At 46.9% G+C, this 9,892-nt stretch overlaps 1 protein-coding gene across 2 annotated transcripts in view; it reads left to right on the top strand.

Annotated features, from left to right (window-relative positions):
- The first annotated feature begins 841 nt into the window (after window positions 1-841).
- The window catches only part of WASHC1 (WASH complex subunit 1), a 37,817-nt gene continuing 28,766 nt past the window's right edge, over window positions 842-9,892 (top strand). Inside the window, exon 1 of one of the 2 annotated variants that reach the window (XM_059472405.1) lies at window positions 842-901. The gene's annotated coding sequence lies outside the window, so the exon portion shown is untranslated. Of the gene's footprint in view, window positions 902-7,942; window positions 8,037-9,892 lie in introns of those variants that run through there. The other variant, XM_059472407.1, reaches the window with a different exon arrangement.

Genomic DNA, 9,892 nt, shown 5'->3' with positions numbered 1-9,892 from the left:
CACCTCATACATGATGCATAAATTCCATTCAAACACAGGATTGTGTCTGGTCAGTGTCAATTTCTTCCTCTGAATCCTGACAGCGCCTTCGAGGTGGGAAGAAGTTCGTTTCTTCTGATAAGAGAGCAATAAATTCTTTTTCTCTGACAGATTTAGGTATCCTGTGGCTGCTATCTCGCTGCGAGTCCATACTTTAAAAAAAAAATAAGTATCCTACATAGCAGCTTCTAACATTTTTATAACCTAAAACTATATTTAACATGCTACTTAAGAGAATTAATACGGCGTTACTTTCTAACACAACACATATAGCATTCATTTTAGTATTTGCGAAAAGCCAATCATAAAACACGCATTTTTTCACATCAGGAAAATGTTTTTTCCCCCAGAGGGTGGCTGGGCACTGGAACAGCTCCCCAGGGCAGTGGGCACAGCACAGCCTGACAGGCCTCACGGAACATTCGGACATCGCTCTGGGGCACAGGGTGCGACTGTGGGGATGTCCCGGGCAGGGCCGGGAGCTGCACTGGGTGACCGTGAGGTCTCTCTGGCCAGGGCCGTCCCGCCCTTCCCTCACTCCCCTCAGCCAGGGCCGTCCCGCCCTTCCCTCACTCCCCTCGGCCGGGGCCGTCCCGCCCTTCCCTCACTCCCCTGAGCCGGGGCCGTCCCGCCCTTCCCTCACTCCCCCCGGCCGGGGCCGTCCCGCCCTTCCCTCCCTCACTCCCCTGAGCCGGGGCCGTCCCGCCCTTCCCTCACTCCCCCGGCCGGGGCCGTCCCGCCCTTCCCTCACGTTCCCCGCCCGGGGCGGCCCTGAGGAGCCTCGGTCCTCCCGGAAGTGACGCCGCGGGCGGGCGGAAGCGGCGCGGGGCGCGGGGCGCGGGGGCGCGGCCGCGGGCGGCAGGTGAGGAGCGCGCGCGGGGGCGGGGCCGGGCCCGGGCCCCCTCAGAGCCCCGGGGGAGCCCCGGGACCCGGGCGGGATCGGGAGCAGCTCCGGGGACAGCTCCGGAGAGCGGCCGGGCCCCGGTGGGTGCCCTCCGGCTGTGCCGGGGCTGCGGCCTGTCACGTCTGGGGGCCGCAGGCGCTGCCCGGCGGGAGACCCGGCGGCTCTCGGCAGAAGAGTTTGGCGGCGCTGGGAGGGAGGGACAGCAGGGCTGGAAATGGTTCTTGGCAATGCTCTTGAGAACCTGAAAATGGTTCTGCAGGCAATGCTCTTCCTAGCGCATCCACTTTTCGTGAGTGCCTTAGGAAGAGCGTTGCCTGCAGGTCGAGGGAGGTGATGCTGCCCCTCTGGTGCTGTGTCCAGGTCTGGGCTCCTCAGGGAGTGTGACAGACACATGGAGGAGCTCCAGCAGAGAGCGACAAAGCTGGGTAGGGGACTGGAGCATCTCTCCTATGAGGGCAGGCTGAGGCAGCTGTATCTGTTCAGCCTAGAAAAAGATTTTCCTGACAGGTTGTGGAGTCTCCCTTGTTGGATATTCAAGGAGCATTTGGGTGCAGTCCCGTGCCAGGTGCTCTAGGATGGCTGCTGGAGCAAGGAGTTGGGCCAGATGACCCACGGAGGTTCCTTCCAGCCTGAGCCATTCTGTGATTGTTACGTGGTGCTTCGGTGCTGAGCCATGGCATGGGGTGGGAGATGTGCCAGGCAGGCATGCAGCATGGAATTCTCAAGTTGGCAGTGGCATACAGGACTCCTGAGCTCCATGCAGTGTTTCAGGGAATGGTGAGGGCCATGCCTCTTTTCAGTGTTGGTCAAGTACCCTGCAGGGACTGATGGGACATGCTGCATCCTGAAGGGAGGAACAGCAAAAAAGAAGGAGGATTCTGTATTGTTTTTTATGTGATTTTTCCTCAGAAAGTCAACTGATGGCTTGTGATGGGGTTTGGGTCTTTTGGACCATTCCAAGTAGTTGTACTATTTGCAGTACTTTGTACTGTTCCCAGGCCAGTAGTTGTGCTGGTTGTAGTGATTTGTCAAATAAAATCACATTGTCAGTGTTTGCAAGTGAACCCAAATTGCTGATGCATTTACTGGAATCATCTTTTTCTATGTTCAAAGTAAAGAATGAGTTGGCCAGCAATAAGGAGACCACAGGACTGCTAGGCCTAGCTGTGTACATGAAGAAAGGATGCTGATGGATTTAGGGAATGTTGTGAATTCACATCCAGTGGTGATGGTCATTGATAGTATTTATTTTAGTAATCAACAGGAAATCCTGTGATAAGTTTCCCCCCTCCTTTTTATTTTGTTTATTTGGGGATTTTGTGTTTTATTTGGGTTTTTTTTCCTTTTCTTTTTTGCTTATTAAATGAGATTCACATATTGAATGGTTGAATAGCACGTGGATTTTCCCAAAGCCCTCTTTCCAAAGAGGAGGCTCTTCATCCCTGTGCAGAGCAGGCTCATTCTTGACTCTGTGCAAGTCACAGTGCAGCTTCCAGCAGGCAGTGTGGGGTGCTGCTGGCTGTGGCTGAGGCAAATGCCAGCTGGCACTTTGCTTGGAATGCCCTCTCACCCATCCTGGAGTGGAAGTTAGAGGTGCCCCCATTCCTTGGCAGCTCCCTGCAGTGCAGAGCTTTGCTGGAGCACTGAAAGGAAGCACAGCAAAGAGTGAGAGTGCTGCTCTTGCCAGAGGCAGGGCCTGGAAGCAAACTGGCTTTGGCATGTCCTTGTAGAGACCTTTCTTCATTCTGGGAACCAGGGCTGCTCCAGTCAACTTGCCTTGCTTATTTTAGGAAGGTTGCTGATAAATTCTGCTGATATTTCATGATGTCTGTCTTGTCTGAGTAGTAAAGCTGGGATGTAGAGGCTGCCTGATATCTTTCTGTATTCCTGGGATGCTTTGGATGGGGGGAAACAGCCCCAGCTCCAGAGCCTGAGGCAGGAGGGTGCCTGAGGAATGCCTGGAGCAGCACAGGCTGCTATTCTTAGCATCTGTCCTTCTTCTATCACTCCAGATATTGAAACTGAATTTTAAATCTTCATTCCTTCAGATGCAAAGTGCTGCTCTCTCAGCTCAGGGGTTCTTGGGCCAGAAAACTGAAAGCAGATAATTCCTGGGAGCTCCTCTGCAATCTGGCTTCTGGGAATACCAGGTGGCTGTGGTCACATCAGGCTCAGTTTGGGGAGTGAAAGGGAAGGGTAGAAATTGAGGGCTGGGGAAAAATGGTATTGAGATAATCCTGAAAGCAAGGCAGATTTCTTTTTCATAACATTTTTTTAGATTAAAGGTAATGTACAGAGGAAGAAGAGGATTATGCCTGAAATTGTTATGTTTCCCATGGCTGTGGTGTAAGAGATTGAGGGGAATCATTTTTATCAGTCAGAAAAGCAATTTCTGTAGCTAATCAGCTCTGCTTAGACTCCCTCACAGAATAACCTTTCCCAGAAAATCCTTCATCCAGGTGTCATGTTTTTGACCCAGCTTTTCATCAGCTCCTGTCACTCAGGCCGCTCTGTAGGAATATTCCTTCTAGCAAATGTGAATGCACTTGAAGACTTTCCCTCTTTAGTGAGTCCTCCTGTCATCTCTTGGAAATGCAAGCATTGCCTTTGCTTTTGAATGCATAAAACAGGCAGGAACTGATCTAGTCCCTGGGTTGATTTAGTTGTTTCCTTAACTGAACGTCTGAGGCTTTGTTGGAATGCTGCAGGTGGAGCCTGGAGGCTGAAAAACTCCAGAACTTTGGAGCAGAGGGTGCTGAGTGTGGAGGTGAGAGCCAGGACACTGCCAGCTATGGTTTGTGGCAGTGGTTGGATCTGCAGCTGAGGTCTCTCTGCAGGAGGATGGAGCCCATTTTGCATCAGAAAACTAGAGGGCAAAACTAGGATTTTTTTTTTCTTTCTTTCTTCTTTTTTCATTTTGGGCACAGTGTGTTTCTGGAGGTGAGTGTTGCTGTGGTCTAATGGTGAGGATGAGAAGCTCCTGACACTCTGCAGGAAGCTCTGCAGCAGCATTCTGGCTAGCCTGGTTTTGGAATTCCATTGTTTAAGAGAAGTTATTGCAGAGAAATGCCTCTCCAGAGGACCTTGCATAGCCAGTGCCTTCTGTGTACTTCAGGCACACAAAACCAAATGCCCCCATTTGGGAAATCAAAGAAGGAGCTGTGTGCACATTTGGGATGGGATTCTCAACTTTAGTTGTGATGTTTGCAGAGTAGGTGTAGCTAAGCTGTTTGTTTAGGCTGCCTTTGTAATAAATAGTGATAGGCAATTAGCAGAGTGTTTGTGGTCAGCTGTATGTGCTGCCCTGGAATCAGATCAATTGTTCATTCCAGCATTTTGTCTCCATGACTGATGGGAGCCAAAGGTGGCAGTTGCAGAGGGGATTATCTGATTAACTTATCAACATCTGTCTGCCAAAATGAGCTTTATGTATCCAGCTGGAGGAAATGAATTTCAGGCTGTGCTAGAGGACAGGGCTTTCTCGGCAAGGTGATGCAGGGAGGGAGGCTGCCTCTCTGTGTTGTGGGGAAAGATTGTCCTGAAGACAGCAGTGGCTTAGAGGGGGTCTTAGCTTATGGAGCTGGCAGGATTGAAGTGCACCTCTAAATTCTTTTAAGTCTCTACTTCACAGATTCTCTTAAAAAAGAAAAATAATGTAATAGCATTCTCTCTCTGGAGAGTCAATGTAATTTGTTGTATCTAATCCATCTTTAGATGTCAGGTATTTTGCCAAGGAGTTGCCACATGCTGCTGTAAAGCTGGGCTCTGAGATCTCAAGTTTTGGTTCTTTCTCTTTAGCCTAAGTGGAATATGCCAGTAGTGACAAACCAACAAATCTGAGTGGCTCTGAGTAGGTTTTTGGGTAAGGAGATTTCACCTATAGTAGCTGCCTCTTTCAAAGCAAAGTGTCAGAGCCAAAGGTGTTTTGAACAGGCTCTGGCTTCTTGAGAAGGAGGTGCCTTAAATGCTGGGCTCCTGCTTCCAGAAGCAGAGTTTTGACAGGCCAGTGCTTTTCTCCAGGTGCTCCTGCTGACTGTCAGGTGTCTCAGTGCTCTGCTGTGTTGGTGTTCACAGGAGTTCTTGGATGAGGTAAGAAGATCTGACCCTATGTTTCAGAAGGCTTGATTTATTATTATATATATTACATTACAACTATACTAAAAGAATGGAAGAAAGGATTTCATCAGAAGGCTAGCTAAGAATAGAATGGGAAAGAATGATAAAGGCTTGTGGCTCAGACAGGGAGTCTGAGCCAGCTGACTGTGACTGGCCATTAATTACAAACAACCACATGAGACCAATCACAGATGCACCTGCTGCATTCCACAGCAGCAGATAATCAATGTTTACATTTTGTTCCTGAGGTCTCTGAGCTTCTCAGGAGGAAAAATCCTCAGGAAAGGAGATGTCTGTGACCCTCTACTGGTTCTGCAGGGCCATGGTGAGATGTGAGTTTGGCTCCTTTTGAAAAGGCTTTGGCTGTTCAGGTCATCCCATATCAATGAGCAGCTGTGGGACAGGAGATGCCCTGTAGGATCCATTTTCTACGCTGAGTTTTTGTTGCTGGCGTTGTTCTGAGGTAATGCTGTGCTGTAAGGATAGGCTCAAAGGTTGAGGTTGAGCAACTATCCTCCAGAGCTGGAGAGGAGGAGCAGAAATGGCGTTTACAGCTGTGACTAAAGCAGCTTTGTGGTGTAGATTGGGCTGTGGTGTGCTCCTGCTGCTGAGAGAGAGGGAGAATGATGCCTTGTCAAGTTTTCACTTTCCTGCACCCATTGCCAGTTTGTGTCTGGGGAACTCCAGCTCCTCTGTTTAATTCACTCCTTGCTAGTGGGCAGGGTGGGACAGCTGGAATGGACAGAATTCCAGAAATAGCACTGGGAGACAAAATCACAGCCAATGCCAAGCACTCCAAAGACGGAGAAACCCCTTTCTTGTGTAAAATAGCTACTAGAGGTCTTAACGCCAAAGCAGTGACATCTACAAAGGAGTTTGAGGGTGCTACTATGAGAGAGTAACATGAGCACCCTGGTGGAGTACAGCCTGCTACAGGCCCTAATTAGGGGCTCATTAATGCTTTCTTTCATCACTGCCTTGCAGCCTTCAGATGTGATTAGACCTATTTATAGGGGCAGAGTTCCTTAATATACAGCACACTGTGCTTCTTGCCAATCAAATCAGTAGCATCTGCATCTTTGATTGCTGCTTAATAACATTGTAGAAGATGGTTAATTAAAAAAATATAAATAGACCTTTCATCCTCTTAGCTTACAAAAGTGTTTCTCTCCTGCCCCCACCTTGCTTCCCCAAAAAAGGGTGAAGTTGGATTAGCACGGGGACTGTGGTGAGCCTCTCATGTCACTGCTGGAAATGCATCCTGCTCTCCTATCCAGGGCAGTTACCTCTTGTGTGCTCTGCTGGGGGACTGAATTCCATCTCCTCCCATGAATGTCAGCACAGGGCAGAATGATTGTATGCTGCATAATAATGGATTTGTATGTGGGCTCCTGTGCTGCCTTGGAGCAATTTCTAGCTTTTGTTTCAGTGTTTACATCTGTGTGCACACACTGCCTTCTCCTGCCCTGAGCAGCATTTCATATGCAATGGCATATTTTGCTTTTCAAGTCTCTTTTTTAAATGTTCTCTGTTTGGTAAACTCACAGGAGTTACTTTATATGTAGAGGGCAAGGTGTCATAATTAACTTTTTATATTATTCTTATTTTTTCCTTAGAGGATTTAATTCTGATATTTTGTTGGGATAGCCTCTAGGCAAGCCTCCAGAACAATCCAGGTATGACTTGAATATGCTACTGGATATGACCATGGGGAAATGTTTGTCCAGTTAAACATGGTAGAAAGGATTATGTATATTATGTAGAAAGTACTACATGTAAGAAATTACTCTCAGGGAGGAATTTGGGATGAATCCCTTGGTTAACCAAGTTATGGATGTGACTTTGCACTTTCTGGTAAGCCTTGCCCAGAGCCTGTCTGCTCCCTCTATTGAGTGTGTTTGATCTTTAACTGCAGTTCATTTGTGGTTTGTTCTGTCCCCACTTTGGAGCCATACTGGTGGTAGTGGAATAGTGAGGGATATGCAGAGGTGTTTTATTGCATATTGCTGATCCCTCTGTCCTAACAAGGATCTTTTATGAGGATCCTACAAAAGAGAGACATAGGGTTAGAGATAGCCTGTCACTTCTTTTTGGGGATGTTACTGCCTGTGGGAATTAAAGCCTCTGGTTCTTGCTGCCTTTCCAGTGCAGTGACAGAAGCAGCAGCACAGTAATTGCTAAAGCAGCCATTGTAGCTTTGAAGTATACACACTGATTTTTTTCAAAGTATTTAATCCCTCTTCTCCCCTGAGCCTGCTCTTTTTAGCTTCTTGAAGCATGTTAAGGAAGCAGATATTGTTGATGGCTTGCCTTATTCTCCCTTTATTTTCACAGCAAAGTACTCAGCTGGTAAGTGCTTGTATACAGCTTTACATTCTCTGTGTTAAGGGCAGCCATGCTATTTTTTAATACTGCCTTTATTTATGTTCCTTTGAAAAACTAAAATATTTTAAGGTTGTGGGGTTGATTTATTTTTAGATAATTATCCCAGTAGTCAATCCTCCATAGAGCAGTATTTTCTAAAGAACTTAGGGAAGTGTTGCTTCTTTTAAAAACTCTGTTTGCTCTGTGACAAGTTCTTTAGGGCTTGCCTTAACATGAGAATGTAATTACTCTTATGGAGAGAGGTGAGGAAAGCAGGTGGAGTGTTTCTCTACCTATCCAGAGCAGTGAATGATATACTTTCTTTTCCAGGGGCAGAGCTGCACGTGTCCCTCCAGGCATTAGACTTGGCTGTGGGGAGTGAGGAGCAAGCCCAGTTGTTGGTTCCAGCTGCCTGGAAACCCCGGAGTGCTCAGCCTGGTTTAGGTGTTCTGGAGAGGCCAGACAGTCTGGTGCAGGCTGATTGTGTTTCCCACTCCTGCTGTTTCCCTCAGCTTTTGCCAGTGTGAGTGTTGAACTGAGAGGGGAGAGCAGCTTTGAGTGCAGAGGAGGAGCAGCCACCAGCCCTGAGGAGCTTTGGAGCAGCCTGCCTGAGGTGAGGCACAGGCAGCTGAAGGCAGAAGTGCAAATCTAAGCAGTCAGGAGCCTTAGTCAGAACTTCCAAATCAGAACATAGCACTTGGAAGCAGGTGCTGCAGTGAGAAAACAACCTTTTTTACTTTAATAAGGTAAATGAGGTTATTATATAACACCAGAGCATATTTGTCTTGATCATGAAAGTTGACATAGAAAAAATAATTCAATAAAAGCTGGATGGAGCCCCCAGATGCTACAGCTCATTTCCAGAGCATCTTTGATCACAAAAAAAAAAAAAAAAAAAAAAAAAAGAGAGAGAAGAAAAAAAAAAGAAAAGCTCTGTGTTTTTCTTCTGCTTTGTGTGACCCATTGGTGGTCACACCACTAATGATTAAATCTCTTGGATGCTGAGTATGTGACTCAAACTTTCTGTGTCCATTTCTCACTGTAGCTCATGTCAGCTGTCATAATTCCAGCATTGCTGTGCTTCCTGCAGGAACACACCCTCTGTAGGATTCTGGAGTGATACTGGAACCAGTTTGTTGCTTTGCTGGAAGACCCTTCTGTGTGTGAGATATAAACAGTTTATTTGTGCCTTTGCTGTCCATGTTACATGAAGGCTTGGCACCCTTGGGATAAGGTAGAAGAGTTGATATTTTTAACACCCAGCACTCACTTTTTTATTTTTATGTACTGATTCTGATAGTGGAGCATGGCTAGAAAATGTGCTGCTTCCTTTCAGTGCACTGGAGTTTGAGATAAAGGAAGAGCCAGTCTTACTGAGTAATGTTCAGTCTTTGCTTTCCTTCCTGACTTCTGCTGGTAATATTTTGAATTTCCTTTTTAAAATATTCCTTATTCCTGCAGTTTCTGTTTCTGTTAAGTGAAGCAATTCTCCTTTTATTCTAACCACGTTGGAGGCCCTTACTCAAATTGTTTGTAAAACTGGCTTATTTCTCAATTCATTTGGTCCTAGGAGGTAACAAATAGCAGCTGTAGCATGGGATTGTGCCCAAGTCCAGTCATTTATGTTGCTGTTTTCCCTCCTCCTTGCTATAGCTCTCCAGCTTGTTCTCTTGCACAGAAAGAGTTGTCTCTTGTATTTATCTCTGTAATTTCCAGAGTCTGCCATATTTCTCCACTATTTGTTTTAGGAAAGGTGAGAATCTGAAGCTCCTTTGGGAGTCTTCATGGGGAACCTGTGAAGGTGATGTTTGCCAACAGACAAACTGGCAGTGTGAGCAGGAGCACGCAGGGATTTTCCTGCTTTGCCCAGTACTGGGGGCTCCTCTCCTTGCAAGGGAACACTGGGACCTGAAGGAGAGTCTGTAGGGAAAGAAATGTTTTGGGAATAGCTAGAGGAGCACTGCTCCCAAGTCAGCAGCTGAACTGAGCTTGGTTTTAGGAAGGACACCAGGAGAATTAGGATTGGTGAGAGTCTGAGACATCATATTGGGGCTGTATAATCTTATCTGGCCTCAAGAGGTGTAAGTCTTGGCTTTCTTAGGATTACCTTTACACAGGAAAGGTTTTGATAAGGAAACAAGTTTCAGAAGTTTCCTTCTTGCCCCTGCTTCTCCCTGTGTTTCATGACTGGGCAATTACAGCTGTTTATCTGGCTGTGGTGGTAAATTGGGTCATTGAGCTGATTTGAGTTAAAAATAGGCATCCCAAACATCAGGAGCACTGATGCAGCAGCAGAGTTTTGACCAGTGGCAGGGAGGATTATAAACTCCTTTTGCTGCTGGGGCCAGAGTAACTCATAACCACGTCCTTGCTGTGTTATCTGGCCCCTGTATTCCATGGTGACACTCAAATAGTAGCTTTGAAAGGAAAAATATTGAAGCTTGATTGTGGTCAGCAGATCAAAAACTG

Source organism: Ammospiza nelsoni, chromosome 5 (genome assembly GCF_027579445.1).
Source record: "Ammospiza nelsoni isolate bAmmNel1 chromosome 5, bAmmNel1.pri, whole genome shotgun sequence".
NCBI lineage: Eukaryota > Metazoa > Chordata > Aves > Passeriformes > Passerellidae > Ammospiza > Ammospiza nelsoni.
Note: the sequence above shows the minus strand (reverse complement) of the source record. Positions and strands in the feature narration are given on the sequence as shown.